Raw genomic sequence first — 19,180 nt, forward strand, 5'->3', positions numbered from 1 at the left:
ACTACAATGTGTGAAGGCCTTGTTTTAACCTTTTACCTGAATCAGACATATAAAATATTTAAGGAAAATAATGGTTTTAAGTGAGTTAAGCACTGAATGAATAATCAAGTTAGGATGGATTTGTCTGTTTCTCTAGTCAGAACTTGCAAATGGAAAAAAAGCCCCAAATCTCTGAAACTATTGATAACATAAGAATGATTTTAAAACTAGTATTCTTCAAGGACTGAATGTTCTTTTTCTTCTAATAGGTTCTCAGCTAGTTCTAATAAAAATATTAGAGGGAGAGAGACTGAGTCAAAAGATGGTTGGGCTTGTCAAGGGAAGGGAAGGGAAGGGAAGGGAAGGGAAGGGAAGGGAAGGGAAGGGACCAAAAAACACACTTCCCCCCAAAAATCTCATCAACCAAATACCAAAGCATTATGTTCCCATTTGTAAGAATTAATTACTTTTTTTCATATTTTTATTACATCCTTACCTACGAAACAATCTACATCTCGCTTATTTGTCACTGAAAGAGTTTTCATCTCTTCCAATCTGCAAAGGTGTTTTCCAAGACAGCCTCAAGTTTTAATCTTAATATGCCCTTTATTACTTTTGTTTTAACCATCGTTATAATTTTTGTGATTTTTGTATATGTATTTAATTTCATACCAATTAAATTTAATATCAATTGATCCACCAACTCTTACTTCCTTTCATGCTATTTTTAATTATCTAATTTCTTTAAAAATATATTTCATGAACAATCACAAGTGTCCTTCAAGAAAACATTACAGTCTAGGATATTTTTAAGGGCATATGTCATCAGCAGGTTCTGTGATTTTTTTCTCTCATTTCCCACACTGAAATGTGTGGTTTAAAGCTTCTTTAAATTCAGCTGTCTCATTTTCTTTCTGCCTGCATTTCTCATGGACAAATGCTGTAAGAACAGAACCTCCCTGTTGTCCAGTGTTCACTGACTGCTTGTGAACATTCTCCCTATTTTGCCACTGGTATCACCTCTGTGCAGCATTCAAGATTGAGTAGTTCTGGTAATGTCATAAAAGTGTGAATATGTTTTATTTCTTTATAACATCAACAGAGCTGTTCAAGGATAGTAAATGGCCATTTATAAACAAAGTGTTAATTCATTATCAAAACTAACAAAAATCTCATTAAACAGTAATTAAGTGCAAGGTAATATGTCTTTGTTACTCTTCACCAAGGACTCCTTTTCTGGCAGCAGATACAATGAAAACCCAGCCAAAAATCTTTGAGCTTTAATTAATAATTGAGTTGTGAATCTGAAAGGCAGTAGAAGTCTAAAACCCAGTCTCCTATCCTGTAAATCAACAGCCTGACTTTTAAAATATTTTTTGGATCTTAATGTGTTCCAGAAAGAAATACATTAGCACACTTGAAAAAAGAACTATTATTAAGCCATTAGCAATGCAGCTCTGACTGAACATCTCATTGGTCTGTGATTTAGTGTCTTCTATACCTATGAAGCTACCTTCAAACCCTATATTGGAAAAATAGAAAAAAGAAAATTCATTATAGAAAGGCAAAACTAATATATTTTAAAAGGCCAGGGAAAAATAACATGTAAGAAACACTCTAGTAAGAGAAAAAATAATATTTACTATTACAGAAAACTTCTTAGCGTTTATAAGAACAGAGGGGGAAAAATTTTATTTATGCAACATTGAAGTTCTTAAGGTCAATGAAAAGATACATGAAGCTTAGTATTAGCACTATCATTGCAGAAAATATGATACACTGCATATTTAAACAAGAATTCAGCCTATAAATCTAAAGTCATAAATACTGACTTATTTGATATTAATAAGGCATCAACTGCCTGTATCTGAATTTGGATAGACACATAAAAAAATATGGACGCTTTGATGAGACCTAAGCCAAATTAATTGGATTAATCAATTAAATTAGTAAAATCAATTAATTAAAACAATCAAAATTACAAAAAGTTTGGAAAACATGCCCTTTAAAAAAACATTTCAAAGTATTGAACTTCAGCCTCATATTTTAGTCTAAACAAGTATAGAATGACATATAGTGTAGAATAACTCCTTAAATTCAGAAAAGGCAGTAAAAAATGCGCTCTTGACATTAATTATTGCCATGACAGAACAAAAGAATTGATTCGGGGTGAGAAAATTTCAATATGAAAACCCCTCTAATAGTAAGAATACTGATTTACTTGAAAAGACTCCTTTTACCATTTATTAATAATCTTCTCATAACAGAGTAGATGAAGATCTGTCATAAAGCATATCAAGCTTTAGTTCCAGGTCATGAGCATGATGTCTCCTGAAATTTTTCTAAAATCAATAATTTTACATCTAGGGGCATTTTTTATGCTGTATTTACAGAATTTTCACTAGCTTCTGACCAAGATTTCTCCAAAATTTAATGTATCTATAGAGGCCAAAATGTTCTCGTGGCATAGTTTGAAGAGCAAAACTATTCTTCACATATATGTACTCAGTATCTTGGGGAACTTTACACTTCCTTAGGTATCCAAAGCCTGGTTGCAAGTTAGGTTTCCAAGTTAGGTAGATCAGACTATCTGGTGCACCTTTTTTAAACAAGTTTTTCATAAAAGTGTCCTCAAAGCCCTTTACTGTATTTAGAAATTCTTCTAATTGATGTAGTCTTTCCTGAATATGTGTGACCCAAACTGTAAATGGTAACATCTACATAGATCCCACCAATGATATCTCTCTATTGAAGAGAGATATCTGAAATACTTCTACTCATAGATGTCTTAAGATGTCTTCTTTACTATCCACATTCCATGAAATTTCTGTGACTGGCAACAATGGAGGGGAACATGGAAAACAGCCCATATCTTGATCATTAAAACAGCATCAATGAGGCATAAAAGTAGACTGCCTGAATAAAAAAAATATGCAAAGGATTTCAACAGAGGCTTGGGTGAGATTTTCATATGTGAAAATATATATGCAAACATTATGAAAGTATGTAGTTCGAAAATATAAGAACGGCAAATGTAAGTAAGCCTGAAATTGATGACGTCCAACACAATGTTCATGGAAGCAGGAAGCTGCAGATGATGAGGAAAGCTCTGAATATAAAGATTAAAATAAAAATAAGAGTTAAAATAATAATAAATTTTTATAGCATCTGTCTAAACTTCAACTTACAGTCACCATTGTTGAATAGTTTTTCATCATTCTGCTAAAGAAATACTTAGATACAGAATTATCAGTTATTTATCAGTATATTTTCTTGGCTTCAATAAATCATTAAATCTTTCTTACTGTTCAGTTCAAAGAGTTAAATTGAAGCATCTGCATTAAGAAGAATGATATTTGCCTTTCAAGAAAAAAAAGTGGAAAAGAGAAGGGAAGAAAAAAGAAATTTAGACATTGTAAAGGAAAGATTTAAAAATATGGTTTTTTATTTAGAATAAAGAAACAAAAGTCAAACAGTTTTATTTTTGCAACATTACAGAACAAAAACTGATGAGCAATTATTGCACTGGGAACAAAAGAATCCTTTAAACTATTTCTTCAATAATTTGTCACCAGTGTTTCAACTAACAAATTTAATGATGGGCTCTCAAGGGTATGTTATATATTAAAAATCAGAATCATTACAATTTTTCTTTGGTAATGTGTCAAAAAAAAAGAGAACAATAATGAAACATAAGAGTAAATAGATAAGTCAATAGCGTGTAGATGATAAGTCAATAAAACCACACTTTTTTCAAATGCAAATGGACTGTCTGTGTAAAAGAGAGATTACACATGGAGACTTAAGAGTCAGAGGTAGATTTATGGGGAAATTTATATTTTCAACATTATTGAACACAGACCTCCACCTTAACTTCACATACCAAGAAATTTTATTTTCAAACCTGACCTCTAAAGTCTGTTGGGACTTCACTGATGACGTCTTCCTGGTACAGTCTAGGTGAGGCTTAGTGGAACGTGGCAGCTTTTCAAATTACACACTCTGATATTTCAATCATCCCCAGCATCATATTTAATATCCTGGGCTTTTACAGCAGCATTCAGATGTCTGTTCATGAACTGGGTGAATATTAGTTCCTGACCTGAGTGATAATCATAAATACAAACACTACTTGAATCCCTTCTATAAGGAAGTCAGCTTGGAAAGATTAGCACATCAGTAGTCAAGAATATATTCAGATTTGCACAAAGCCTCTCTGACATCAACCACTAGATCTGACAGCAATAAAAAGGCATAATCAGATGTCCTCAAGAATCTTTTAATGAGCAGATCAAATATCTCAATGTCAAAGAGGGTGCTCATTGTCTTCACTGAAAATAAGCTCAGTAAAATTAATTCTAATATGCAAATTAAAATGGCTTATTTTGTTTGTTTGTTTGTTTCTTCAGATTAGTTTTTTTGTTTGTTTGTTTTGTTTATTTGATTGTTTTTGTTTTATTTTCCTTCTAATGACAATTTAAAAGTGATACTAAAATAAATGTAAGATACATGAACAAGGGTAGGTAGGTCTTTATGTGTATACATGCAAGTACGGTAGAGTATGGTAATAAAATAAACTTGTCTGCAGATTCTTAGAAATATTTGTAATCACTGTTAGATATTTTTACCATGCCAATGATATAATTAATTTATCTGGACAGGCAGAAGGATTTGTAGTGAACTCTAGCATCAGTCATTTTAGTTTTGCCTCACTGAACTTTAAAAAGGAGCTTTGACAGTGCTAACCATCTTGAAATTAAAACGTTATTCTCAAAATATTTTTTATGGGAAAAGAGGAAACTTGTCTTGTACCATAAGACAAGAATCTATTGTTAGCATAATTGAAATCTTATTAGTCTGATCAAGGCATCTTTATTAGTTGCAATACAATTGCACAAAAAAAGAAAGTCTGCTTCTATACAGAAGTTCAATAGCAGTAATAATACAATTTAAATTGTTATATACACATGTTTTCTACCTCTTTTTCTAATGTTTTGCTCACCCATCCAGTGCTCTTCTAGGTACTGAAGTTATTTTCTTCTGGCAGTGGTGATGGGATATATCATAACAGGGTGTCAGGGTCTGTGGTCTTACACTGGGAGCAATATGATGACGGAGTTGATGATTTCCTCATTTTACATCTAGATCCTCTTATGGTCATTTTGTTAGCACGCTTTTATACCTTTGTTTCTAGCTAGTCTCCACTCCCATGTAACAACAGAATTTAATATTGTCTTTTGAGGGTGTTGGAGATTATTTCTTTGCTTTCTTTCTCATTCCCAAAGCTAGTTCTGTCTAGCTTCAGGTCTCTATTTCTTTAATTAACCATTGGTGCACAGATTATAGCCATGGGGTTGGTTACCAGTTTTAGGCCTGTGCTCCTTTTCCCACCATTCTTACATTCCTGTACTTTTCTAAGTAGCCTCCTGGATCTCCGCATCTCAGTGCCTCAATTATCATATCAGGCTTGCTTTATTCATAATAAATCATTATGGAATTTGATAATTTTTAAGTCCCCTTCCAACCGAACCCATTCTTCCATTCCAGGATTCTACGAGCCTATGAGTCTATGATTATGGTGCTGTTGTATTAATGCCACAGAGCAAAAGAAAACTGAAACCAGGAAGCCATTGCCAATTAGTTTTTTTGAAAAGCAGCTGTCACAGCTAAACAAAATAAAACAGAGGTTCAGGTAGGTCTAGTTCAGAGAAGACAAACTTAATAAGCCTTTGTTTTGAAGCCCTGCATATATGTTGAATAGTCTGCATCATGTTACCTGCAATTACAATATTGTTTCATGGGTCTAAGTGATTACACAAGCCAAAAGGACGTGAAGGAAAGTAGAATTAGGAAAAAAAGTTAAAAAAAAAAAAGTTAAAAGAAAAAATATAAAAGCAAGCTCTGTATGTAAAAGATGATGCATTTTTTATTAAAAATTCACGATTTAGTTTTTCATGGCTTTTCAATATATAAACATAGAATGATAGAATGGTTTGTGTTGAAAGAGACCTTAAAGCTCATGAAGCTCCAGTTCCCCTGCCATGTGCAGGGACACCTTCCACTATGTTGGGTTGCAATGGATGCACCACTGGCTCACAGGTCAGGCACAAGGGATAACAGTGAATGAGGTGATGTCAGACTTCTCACTGCCACTAATGGGGCTCATACTTGGCCCTGTGCTCTTTAGCATCTGTTAAATAACCTGGATGCAGGCTGGAAGGGATACTCAGCAAATTTGGAGTACAAAACTGGGAGAAGCTGTTGAATCTCTCCAAGGCAGAGAGGCCGTGCAGAGAGACCCCAACAAATCAGAGCACTGGGCAATCACAAAGTGTATGAAGTTCAGCAAGAGAAAGTGTCAGATTCTGCATTTCATACTATTTATGAAGCCAGCCAGCCAAAGCCAGATCATCAGATCGTTCAGTAGTTCAGGACTAATCACTCTTCTTTTTTTTTTTTTTTTTGTGAAATCTCGGGCTAAACGGAAGGGTTTAAACTATGGAAAGACATGACTCTCATAAAATTCTGAACCTAGGATCAAGGTAGGTTGTATCACGCAGATCAAATCAACAATAATCATGGAAGTGAAAACTTGCTTGGATTCTTCCTATTCTAAACCTAAAAATAATTAAACTAAAGCAGAATCAATAGAATTTATTCAGGTTCTTTATTTAAGTTACTTGGCATTTGCTGAACAACAGCTCTGCAAAAAATTCACAACATTTTTCCATATTAAAGGTAATGGATTTCATTATCTGATGTACTTCCTCCCTGTGATTTGTGTTCTGTCTTGTTGACTGTGATCATGCTGCCAAAACAAATTTTTATCTGCTTTTTCCTTGGAATGGAAAGTTGGTAAACATATAAATATATGATATCTTATCTATATGTAATATATATATAGATATATTTAGGTTCCAGTTTCTATCTCCCTTTAGCTGTAATGACACACTAAAAGGTAACCAGCTGTGAAGGCATCAGTGGGGAGGAAATCAATGATTTGGTGCTCAGCAGTTCCCTACCAAATGCTAAACTATTGACTGACTACCAATCAATTGCTACACTGCTCCTACTGAGTCCCATAATGTAAATAAAGCACATGGCCCAGGGGAAAAGGCAGCAGGATCATAACAAAAGTGAATAGAATATCAAAAAATGTAAAGGAAAGGGAGGGTAGGTTCTAATGAAAGAACAGAATAAAGTGGGCAGAGTGTAAAACAAGGCCAGGAAGTTCCATGCCAATGTGTATGTGTAATTATGTGAAAGTCAAAATTGGTTCTTAAAGACAGGGAATTGCACAAATAGAGAAGGATGCTGAACTAATTTTGGGGTACTGCAATTCTCCCTTACCTTCTGCTTCTCAAATAAACTCCCAAATTTTCAGGAAATCCTTTGCATTCCATTTTCAGTGACACGCAGTAACGAGATATGAGAAAACAGAAAAAAAAGCAAAAGGAAATAACTGATCACTTGGGGAAGTAGCATTGGAGAAAATGGTAATCTCAAGTTTGTGTAGCATAGGTTCAGTTCCTTGCTTCACCACTGAGTCTTACTGTAATGGTGAAATTCAATCTGTGTTCCTCAGTTCACTCTCTTTAATAGAGGGATGCTAGTACATTCATGCTTCTCAGGAGTGCTATAAAGATTAATAAATGCAATTAATGACTGTGAAGTCCACCGACAGTTTGATATTAAGATCATGTTAAACCTCTGTATAGGTGTTAAGAAGTAGGTGAACTAAACTTAGAGTTTCTCCAACCTTTTAAATACATACTGTCTGAAGGGTGGAAAGTGCAGGTAGTTTTCATTGGCTTCAGACAGAGTTGCTCATGGTCTGTACGTCTGAAAAACAAGCTATCCTGTTAAGTGCTGTCTGATTTCTGGTTAGATGTGCTTTTAACACAAATCCCTGTCAGGCCTCGCTTACTTTTGCCATGCTTTCACTTTAAAATGCTGTCTATATTATTTACTTTCATTGCTAAAGGACAGCAGTGTGTGATCAATAAAAGAAGGCTCTCCATTTTAATTACCATCACTTTCCCTATAAATATGTAAATTTTCAGACTCATAATCTCACTGATTACCATCTCTGGACAATTTGGGAAATTGGAATGAAATAGACATAACCTACTTTTAAAAACAATAAAACAGGTAGAAAGGATACAAAATGAGGACATGTTGTATCTTGGTGCTTGCTTCAAAGATAAGCATTGGTACATGCTTATCTTTGTTCTGTTGATACAGCATGTGTCAGGTAAGGCACTTTGCCTTATTCCTATTTGTTAGTAATTTTCTAAAGTTATCTCATGCCTAAGCATAACAGAGGTCACTTCTGTTTCTCACCTGCTTCCAATTTCACCAGGACATCAGCTCATCACTAAATTTCTTTCCAGTGTTGCATCCCTTCCCCTGTAACCCTTCATCTATTTGGACATCTCTCAAGGTTTGCCTGAGAAGAGCAGATCAGTTATGAAAGATCTCTGTTTGGGGCAAAAAACAGCCGAGTGAATGGAAAGAATTTCTGAACTATATTGGAAGGCTAACAAGTTAGGAAGAACCCACTTGGGAATTGAACAAAATCTTGGTATTGAGGTCAAAATTGAGCTTTTTTGACAGACATTTAAAATGAGAGACAGCCAAAGACGGAATGCTATCTGTTCCTCAGAGGCATGAATATATACTACTGGGTGTAAGACCAGAGTCTGGTCTTCACTCATATTTACCCTTTTTTTTCTAGTATCTTTTGCATCTTATTGAACACCTTAGAAACCAATCCACAAAGGAGAGATTATGAGAATTTCTTCCCTATGAAAAAAATAATGACAGGATCACAGGATCATTCAGGTTGATAGGGATTTTGACAGGTCTTGACTCTGACTTCCTTCTCAAAGTCCAATCAATCTAAAGTCAGAACAAGTTTCTCAGGGTTTCTGAGTTGGTAATGAAAATCTCCAAGGAGGAGGCCTGCATAATCTTTCCATTCAATACCTTGCATTGTTCAACTGTCCTCACAGAGGAAAATTTACCTTATATTCATTCGGGTATTAGGCAGTGTCCATCTTCACTATAGCTCCTGTCCCTTTCAGCATCAGGCTCATATTTTACTCATTAAGCATTTGCTTATTAATGTAGAAATAGAAGATCAAGCCCTTGATGCAACTCAAGCTGCAAATGACAACTCTGAATGAGCTCTGGCTTTCCAAGCAACACTTTCTCATACTCAGACAGGGATTCTAAAGTCTTCCTTTGTAGCCTGTTCCTGTTTCCTTGGATTTCTCTTTGTATTGGAACTCCACAGTTTACCCATTTAGCTAAGGCAGTTTTTGCATAGTTCACTTGTTTTCCTGAGTTTCAGGATGGACCATTCTAGTGCAGCTTGCATCTCTTATCTGATGAATCCCAGAACAATACTCCCTTGCTGGAATATATCTTCCTGCCACTCATACCATAGAAGTTAAACATGTAATTCATATTTTCTCATTAGTACAAAGAAAAGAATGTTTACAGGAGGATTTGTCCCTCTATTAGATAGCTTTCTAACGTTAATATGATCCTGGACAGAGCTTAGTTAAGTATATTAGAAATTACTTTTTACCTTCAGGTTATTAGACAAGATCATCTCCAGTTTTATTTTTTTTTTAAGATATTTTACTGCCTTTTTTTTTTCCTCTGATGACTTAGATGAATGACTATGGAACACGACAGAAGTAGAAGATATACCCTTTCTTTTCCTGTTTAGAAGAATATAGTGCAGGTGTGGAGGACGACGATTAGGTTCGTTTTAGGTCTGGCACTTCTGAATGTTACAGCTAATATCTTTGACAAATTTAATGTGGCAACACAGAACACTGTGACCAGGCAAATCTTCAAGTGTCCTAACTATTTTACAACCCAGAACTTCTCCATCACTTACTGGGTGACATTTCACAGCCTGTTGGCTTGTCAGGGTCCCTAGGCTACATGCAGTTCTCTAAAGAAAAATCACTGAGCATCCTCAGAAAAGGGAGTGTCCCCTGACTGAGAAAGACAGTGGCGAAGATACTCATTTCTCTGGCGGAATACTTCCCATCAAGTGTGGATATTCACACAGCAGTTGATTACACCTTTGTCAGTTTTCTCTAAAAACAGTGAACCTTTAGTAAATGTTGACAGAGGAACTTAGGATGTGAAATGAATCTCATCTTACCAAAGATGCTGGAACTATGTCACAGCATTCCATAAAAGGCCCTGACTCTGTTTGTCAACTAAAAAGGGAATATAGGATGACAGGCTTTGATTGCACAGAAACACATTGCAGAAAGCTCATATTACAAAAGATTAATCCAAACCTTGCTGATGATTATTCCATTCCACAACATCAATAAACATAAATAATCTGAAATAACATAAATAATCTGAACAAACATAAATAATCTGAAACTTTTGTGCAAATGAAACACTTATGTAGACAATCACTCTAAGATAAACATGGAAATGTACTGCTAGAAAATTGAGTGACCATTACAAATGTTTCTTAATAAATAATCCATTTCCATATTTTCTCAATAAACCATGATAAAAGTCTGATAACATTGTTTTTACCAAGCAAATTCCAATTAAATTATCTGTATTAACATTGAATACGTTGTCCATTACATAACAGAAGAAAAACTAGCTGAACAGATTGCAGTATTAGGAAATATAGTGAAGTGTGCTGTTGTTTCAGACTGAGTAACAGATATGAGCATCAGCTAATTTGAAGAATTAACACTTATTTGACAGATGACAAGCTGTGTATTTGAAAATTTTGTTTCCTCTTCAAATACATTCTCATAACCTCCTCATTTATCTTCAAAAGCTTTTTTTATCCCCTTAAGACTAATTTGTTTAATAATAATAAATTATTTGGTGATCAGTAATAATTATTCTTATAATTTTTCTCATTGAGATGTTGATTTAGGGCAGTTCAAATTTGTTGAAAATTTCCCTAAGCAGGAAAAAAAAAGTATTTGTTATGAATTATCTTCTCTTGTTAAAAAACTTTTCCAATGTCTGTAGCATGATAGCTTTCGCTATGATGTATGACCTGCTATTCTAACTCTCCTCAGTTTCTAGGTCACAGGAGAACATATAGTTCCTTATAGTCTTCCTAATGTGAAACAGAATTTCCTTTTTAAACGTAGTCTTAGTGTAATTATACATTTATTCAAGAGGGTTAAAAAAGAGCATGCATAACATAGAAACATTGCTTCAGAATGGGCTATGAACTATGTCGGTGCAGAGACAACTCTCCATTTACTGAACATAAAATCTTTGAACAGATCTAGCTAAATTTACAATGGCTCTAAGATAAAATACAAGTCCTTTTTTCAAACTCAAAATTTATTCTACCAAATCAAATCCTTTTGAATCTAGAATGAAGATGTGAATGAGATATAGTAGAAATTCACTGCTTTTGGATTACCCTGCACAAAAAAGTTAGAAAATACAGAGCAATGAGAGGCTATCTGCTAGAAGCAAACTTTCAATTTGCACTACTTCGTGAGTATTTTTTTCAGCCAAAAAACCCTTTTCATTTAGTTAGCTCTCTTTCTGAATACTCCAACAGGTACAGATGGGATTGAGCAAAAAGCACTTTCTCTAATGCTGAAGGTGTACTGTCCACAGCTTTCAAGCAGGGAACTGACATTTGATTAATTTGGTACCAAATATCACTACAAGCAGTGTAAAATGAAACTGTGATATATTATGAAAAGAATCACTCAATGGTATAAGCATAACAACTTATTTGTCAGAGCTGTGCTACACTCTTAAATCAGGTAAGACTTGATCCAAAGGCTCTACAAAAGTGGAAAATAGAACTTTCTTGTTCTTACCTTTTATGCAATAGAATTACTTGTTATTTACAGAATATAATAATAAAAATTATTTAAATTACATAAAACTCTATGAAGTACATCAATAAAGAAGGAAAAAAGCCTTTTATACTGCCACTAGGTCACAGGTACAGAGGAAAGAAAATGTTAGAAAATATTTCTTCTGTCTCAGGTTACAGAGAAAAATATATGCGGCTGTCTGAAGTCTTTGGTTGCCAATATCACTAGTGATGCTTTCAAAAATTCACTGAATTTATTCAGTCAATTTGAAGTTGGAAAGAGCTAGGATTCACTGAAACTATTCTGCTGTTTGGCTGGAAAGAGAGCACAGCTGCTTTGATCACAGATGATGGTGCCATGACTCTACTTGGCAGAAATTCTTCTTTTGCCCCATTCAAAGTTGATGGAAGAAAAACTCCCGACGGATCAGGGTAAAAGTCAGATGATGTTGTACACACATGACTATTACACTTTAAACACACTTTTATGAAAGATTTTGTGACAAGGTAGTATTTACACATCTGTCTATATCCCCCAAACAAACCAACAAATACTTAGCATGCTCATTTACTTAGATGAATAAAATAAAATTCATAATGCCTTCAACATATTGATAAGCTGTTGACAACAGAGGTTAGAAGAAAACTAAAAATATTATTCTATTAATTAATGATCATCAATATTCATTCAGTAAACAGAATACAATGAAAAAAAATTATACAGGACAAGAATGAGAAAGATTATTCCAATTAGAGAGGTGTAAAAATCCATTTTATATCAGATTCTCTAAAGAGAAATATTCCAGACTGAAATGCATATTTTCATCTGCATGATTTCAGGAAAACTCATCACAAAAAAAAAAAACATTCTAAGGAATTCACCATTTAAATGACTAATTTATAATCATAGTAAAAATTAATTTCCTCTCAGAATGAAAACCCATGATTAAATAGAAAAATTACAGAGAAAATAGAAGTAGTGAGCAATAATCCTAACTGAATTCATTGTGAAAAGCTTAAGTCAGTCTTTAAATAATACATACACATTAAAATCAAAAACCAAAAAAAATGTAGAAATGTGAACTACTTATTTTGTTTTAATTATTCCTCCAAATTGGTCACCCATCCTGCTCTGGGCAAGTCACTATTTTCCTGCCAGAAAAAATGAGAGATTACAGCTACTATGTTTCATTTTTGTCTACCCCATAAAGATTTTTTGGAATCAAATGTCTAATACAGATGCTTCTGTTCAATCTTACAATTAAAACTCCTTTTAAAAACCTCTTGAGTGCATGGCAGCAAAAGTTTAAAGGCTTGGTCTTGCAGACCTTGCTGAATAATGCAGAGGCTGCTGTAGCCCCTTTGAAGTCAGCATGACCAGCTGAATGAGTAATAGCCCTGGAACAATTCCTAAAGGCTAATTCTGTTGGCTTTTCTTAGTTACATGAATCAAAAAACAGTTTTACCTGCAAGGTACTAAGAGCGATTCAGTCATTAGTGAAAAGAATTTCAAACATTTTGTTCGAAGAAATGGACAGTCAGCCTGCAGAGTTGTGAGCTATTATTAACAATTATTGTTCTCTCTTGGAAAGTACTCCCATCCCATTGCTGCAAAGCAAAATGAGGCTGGTAGAAAAGCTAACAGACATCTGATAATATCTCATATCTTCTTTTGCTTTAAGGAAAGCCATTTCATCTTTGCTGGTGAACAGCATAAGATCTATTTTCAGTACAGAGATATAAAGTGTGAAGAAAGAGCAACCATTAACTCCTTTTGAATCACCAAGATTAAATTTTTTCAGCCTTGGAAGATAGCAGTGACATCGTCTTTCAGAAACATCAGTAACAGTGAACAAATTCATTCTATAAAAATGATGTATTTTAAACAAACATTTCACTGACCTCCTCAGATCAGAGAAATTCCCAGTGTTCAGAGCAGAATATTTCTAAAAACATATATGTCCTTCTTAGAGAAGAAAACTCACACATCACCCAAAGTACACAAAACAAGTCTCTAAAAACCAGTAAATACTTTGGGAAAGGGAACCTTCTAAATCAAAAATACACAGCAGTAGATAAATTTCTTTTCTCAGATACAGAAACTAACAAGGTTTTGTAAAACTGTTCACAAAAGTAAATACAGGAAGTCACAAGGAGATTTACCACTTTGTTAGCCTGTTAGGGTTTCCAAGAGAAAAATTCAACAGCTTTTGCCAGTTCAACAGAAAAAAATTATGTTCTCTGTGAGGAAGGACAGCAGTGTTACTAAGACAGAAAGTGGCATAGGTATTTTGGACCTCTGCATAGTTATGCTTGCTATCAGAAGACATTTAAGAGACAAAAAATTAGTTTTCCAAATTCAATCAATGATGTAAATTTAATTTTAAATCAAGTAAAAGAGAATTCTCTGAGGAACACTTAGGGGAGTTTTGTTGCTTGTATGAATTTTCCAGCTGATAGATATTTTAGCCTGCAGATGAGACCAAAGTTGGCACTTCCAGACAAAAGTAATTCTATCCAGTCTGATAAAGTGTTCATGACAGTGCTAAGGAATTGTTTAAAACCAAACTCATGAATAGAAGTAGAGTGTAAAAATATTTAACTGAAATATAATGGGGAAATAAAAATCAATACAGACAAATGTTGAAGAATATATTGCCCTGTAGAAGGAATTGTTGAGGAGAAGAGGAAATAAGGTAATAGCTTTATAGCTTAGAGAAGGTAAATCACTAAGATGGGAACTCTTAGAGAAATCACAAATGAAAGGTCCCTTATGATTGTTCTTAACTATACTTATGTATATCTAAGCTGAATCTATCATGAATCTGTCATGTTAGGAATTAGCTGTAGGGCAAAAGAACCCAAAGAACAAACATGGCTGTAAAATAAAATATATATTACAGAAGAAAAAGAAAATATTATTTAATCTGCTAGTCATAATGCAAAAGACAATGAAATACATGAGTCATATGCTGCTACTTATAGTAACAAAATTAGATACAATTACTTTGACATATGAGAGAGAAAATAGTCAAGGATTATTCCAAATTGGGGAGTATAGATGTAGAAGCAAAAAATTACTGATACAACCTCGGTGTTCTTAAAATGCAGATGAGAAATAGCCTCTGGATGAATAAGAATATTGTCTTCACTAGATATTGCAATAGACTTCTAAGATATCAAGTTGCAAGGTATCAAGTCCTTATTAATATATAAACTAAAGTTAATCCAATATGACAGAAATCATAGAATTCTAATAAATATGTCATGATAGAGAAGACAGTGTTGTAGAATCCTGTTTAAAACAGAAAACCAAGAAGAACGGATTGAGGGAGAAAGTCCAAGACATGAGCATAAGTTTTCTGTCACACTGAGAAAAAGAAACACTAAAATATTGTTTTTTAAGCTATTTTATCAAGAAAAGGGAAGGGACCACAGATCAGATCTGGGTTTTAATAATCTTTCTCATAGCAAAAAGATGAAGTGCAAGAAGAACAGAACATGTAGTAGAGTTATCCACCAGCTTACTTTAGCTGAAGTGTAAGTCTTATCTTCAGCTTACTTTAGCTGAAGTGTAAGTCAAAGGATGTCATCAAACAAATATCAACAGGATGCTAAATAGCTTTAGCAAACAGTGCAGAAAATCACTGTAAATAAGAGCCTTAAACAAGGGAACAAGGGTTTCACAGCCAGTCAGTTTAGAAGGGAGGACAAATACATGCTTCAGCAAACGAACACACCATGAACCCAACCTTGCTTCCCAAATTCCACACAAACTCACTGCCCTAAGGTGCCATATGTTACAGAACAGAATATTCTCAGCTACAGCCAGCAGGAACCATAAACCAGCTGGTTTAATCAGTTTCCTGGCGTCAATGGGGACACAACAGCACAGCTGTATAATGTGATGAATGAAAAACACCAATTAGGAAGGAGTAAAATGATACATCTCCGAGGTACCTGCCAGATTTGCCAGCAGAATAAACTAATAAAAGAAATTTGCAGGTCTCTTTGGCATCTATTACATATGTCTCACAATAAATATTGCGAACAATCAGTTTACTATTGACTAAACATTTACTAAAAACCAAATCCCTCTCAGCACTCTTGCAATCTATTGGTAGTGTAATACAGGGGTTTTTTCCTCTTTTTTAAGGTGAAATGCAAGACATTCATTATATTCCCTCTCAGTTTAAGAAGAAAGTTGGCAATAACCACTATTCAAAGGTAATGTGATAGCATTGCATCTTGGATTATCCACGACTCCAGTTGCTAGGTCTCAGTCATTCCCCTCTGTAACTATCTTTCTCTGTATGTCTCTGTGTTCAATTTAATTTGATCAAATGACAAGCTCTGATTTATTGAATTTATTCCTTTACCAAGAGAAAGTAGTCAATCCCTTTTATATTTCCAATGTTATAATATTAATCTAGGGCTTTTTAATTTTTTTAAATTTGGTTCATCAGTTTTAAGCTACATAACTCTCTAATAATTTGTTTCCTGACAAAAAACAATTTCAAATTATCAGCTGGACTTTGAAAGAGTTAATCATCAAACCAAACCACATTCCTAGACATATAATTATCATAAAACTTAGCCTTCCTGCAATGAACAAAATTTTGCAAAGGTATTTTATAACAGCATTATAAGAGCAACATGAGGTTTTGACCACTTGTGGCCTGGAATATTACATCAATCTCACTCAAGTCAAAATTGAATGCATATTTTACATATGAAATGCACAAAAATACATCAAATAAAAAAATCCTTAAGCAAAATATGGAATTCCATTATCAAAGTAAAAATATTCAATAGTCACTGAAGGAAAAGAAAAAAATCATCTCCAACTTGTAAGAATAAAAGAGTTTCAGCTTTATTGCATCTTGTCTAGAGAAACATACTCATTCAGTGCATCAATAGTGCCATCATATTTGAGGTATTTGAAGTTGGGTAGAATGCAGATATTTGCATATATTATATTTAACCTATTTGAAGTGGTTTCAAAGAGGACACATCTATAGGCATAAATAGCAGTTCATCTGAGAGTCTGAAATAAGGTAGTTAATAATCAATACTCTCTAAGAAATTAATTTTATTTTTTTTACCATTGTAATTTGAATTAACTTTGAGAAATCCCTTGAGAATCAGCAGGTACATTCAGGGAACACAAAATGCAGATGGACACCAGGGATATTGTCAGTGGATACAAAGCTGCAACAGACCTGAAAGCTTAGGTTATAAGGAATTATTTGAATGAGTTAGCTTTCAAACTAGGCAATTTTGGTAAATTGGTTATATTGATATGGTGAAATACCCAAGTTTACACATTCAAATATAATATCTTAACCTAAGAGTGTTCTATACATCTGAAAATAAAATTAAATTTTAAAAAAATGATGTTTTTATAATTAAGGATCTGTTTTGAAGGGCAGTGAGAAAAAGGGGAATGAAAGTGTGGAACAATGTCACATCCATGGTCCATGCAAAACAAGACCATGGAGACCAAAGTATTTCTCTGGGAAAAGAAAATACATTTTGAGAACCTCTCCTGTGACTTAGAACACAAGGTCCTGTTAAGTGTTTTAGGAACCCAACTGTGTTTAAAGACATCGTCTTGATTTTTTGTGGCCTTCTTTGTTGGCAAGTTCTACTCCTCAGGGCTGATTTGGTGTTAAAATCTTCTTGCCTCCTAAAATCTTGACAGCAAAATATTAAATTTTAATTTAGAAGTGTGACTATCCTCTGTGACACCATGCAGCTGCAGTTCTCTTAAACAATCAAACAACACACAAAGGAAAAACTGTGGTGAGGTACAATTCTCAGCATCTGTTATACAGCCATATAAGTTTGATAAGGTTCTCCCTTCTGCCTGTCTTAAGAACAATCAGATCTACTGAATAATTGTAACATATTGGCTAGAAAAAATGAACATTTGATGGAGAGCTAACAAATCTTAGAATATAATTTTTACCATAAAACCACTATAGGTTTTTTTTTTTAAGCTGTAGTAGTTAGTGTCCACAGACATCAGCCCAGGACACTGGGACACTGGACATCAGAAAACACCACACAGCACTAACACAGTGCACGCAAAAGCAAGTCTCTTGTCAGTGCAAAGCAGAGTTGATCTGCAGTGATAAATAAATCTGTCAGGAATGGGAAGTGTCTGGCTTGTTGTATAATTTTGGGATTTGCCGGTGTTGGCAGGATTGATGATGTAGTTTGTAAACCTGTTAGATCCAAATTTAGAAGCAATTAAAGAAAATAAACAGAATAGCTGAAAAGACTGCAGCAAAAATAGAGGAGAAAAGCACATACCTAAAGAAATAATTTTAGACAATGGCAATGTGTACACAAAACTTCTGAGACCTTACCTGGAGTATTGTACAGTAATCTGGACACTTTGCAAAAGAAAGTAGACCAAGTACCTGGAAACTGCATGAGAAAAAGGCTGATTAATCGTTTTGGAGGCTATACTTGAAAAGAGGCTAGAAAATTCAGATTTATTATCATTACAAAGAACTAAGATAAAATTATGAACCTGTATAATATTTTGAAGGGCATAGAGACAGTTTGTATCATCAACTACTGGAAAGGCAAAATTTCCTCAAAATAAAAATTGAAACAGAAGCTGACGGGACCATGAGCACTGAGTGAAATCAAGAGACAAGTGCACTTTGAAAGCAAAAGCAGTCTTTGGAATGGACTAGAAACTGCATTAGGAGAAGAAAAGGTGAGTATAAGTTTCTGTAGCAACTGGAGTATGGGGAGGAAAGAAGGAAGGAAAATTATACTCCTGTCCCCAAAGGTAGAAGCTTGAGTGAGCTTGGAATCTCAATTACATTCTCAGCCCTTGAGATGCTCCCTCAGATCAGTGTTGAAGAGATAAACCATTCTACTTCAGAGAAATGGGCAGAAGTTGTCTCTTCATTACCTAAGAGTCCAGAGAAAAGTCATTGCCTTTGTGTTTTACTCTAAAAAAAATTCAGTTCAAAAGAGGTATGAGGCTTCACCATGAAATTTTAGTTCAAAAACTCACTCCTTTCTAAATTTTTACTTAGATTTTCACATTCTAGCTAAAAATATGCAAGCAGACAGCAGTAGTGACGATTAAGGATGCCCACTGGGAACAGGCACAAATGAACATTAACTCATTCTACACAGGCCCTCAAAAAACTCACAAACAGCATTAACTTTTGGTCACTGCTTTCCCAGAGGAATATCCAAGTGATTATCAAGAAGTGAAAAACTTCATAGACACTTCCTTTCCTTAAGTTTTCCAATTTATCGATTTGACTCTTTTCAGAAACAGCAAATTGTTTCTTAAATTTGGATTTAAACAGCATT

The sequence above is a fragment of the Geospiza fortis genome, unplaced genomic scaffold (genome assembly GCF_000277835.1).
Source record: "Geospiza fortis unplaced genomic scaffold, GeoFor_1.0 scaffold81, whole genome shotgun sequence".
Classification (NCBI taxonomy): domain Eukaryota; kingdom Metazoa; phylum Chordata; class Aves; order Passeriformes; family Thraupidae; genus Geospiza; species Geospiza fortis.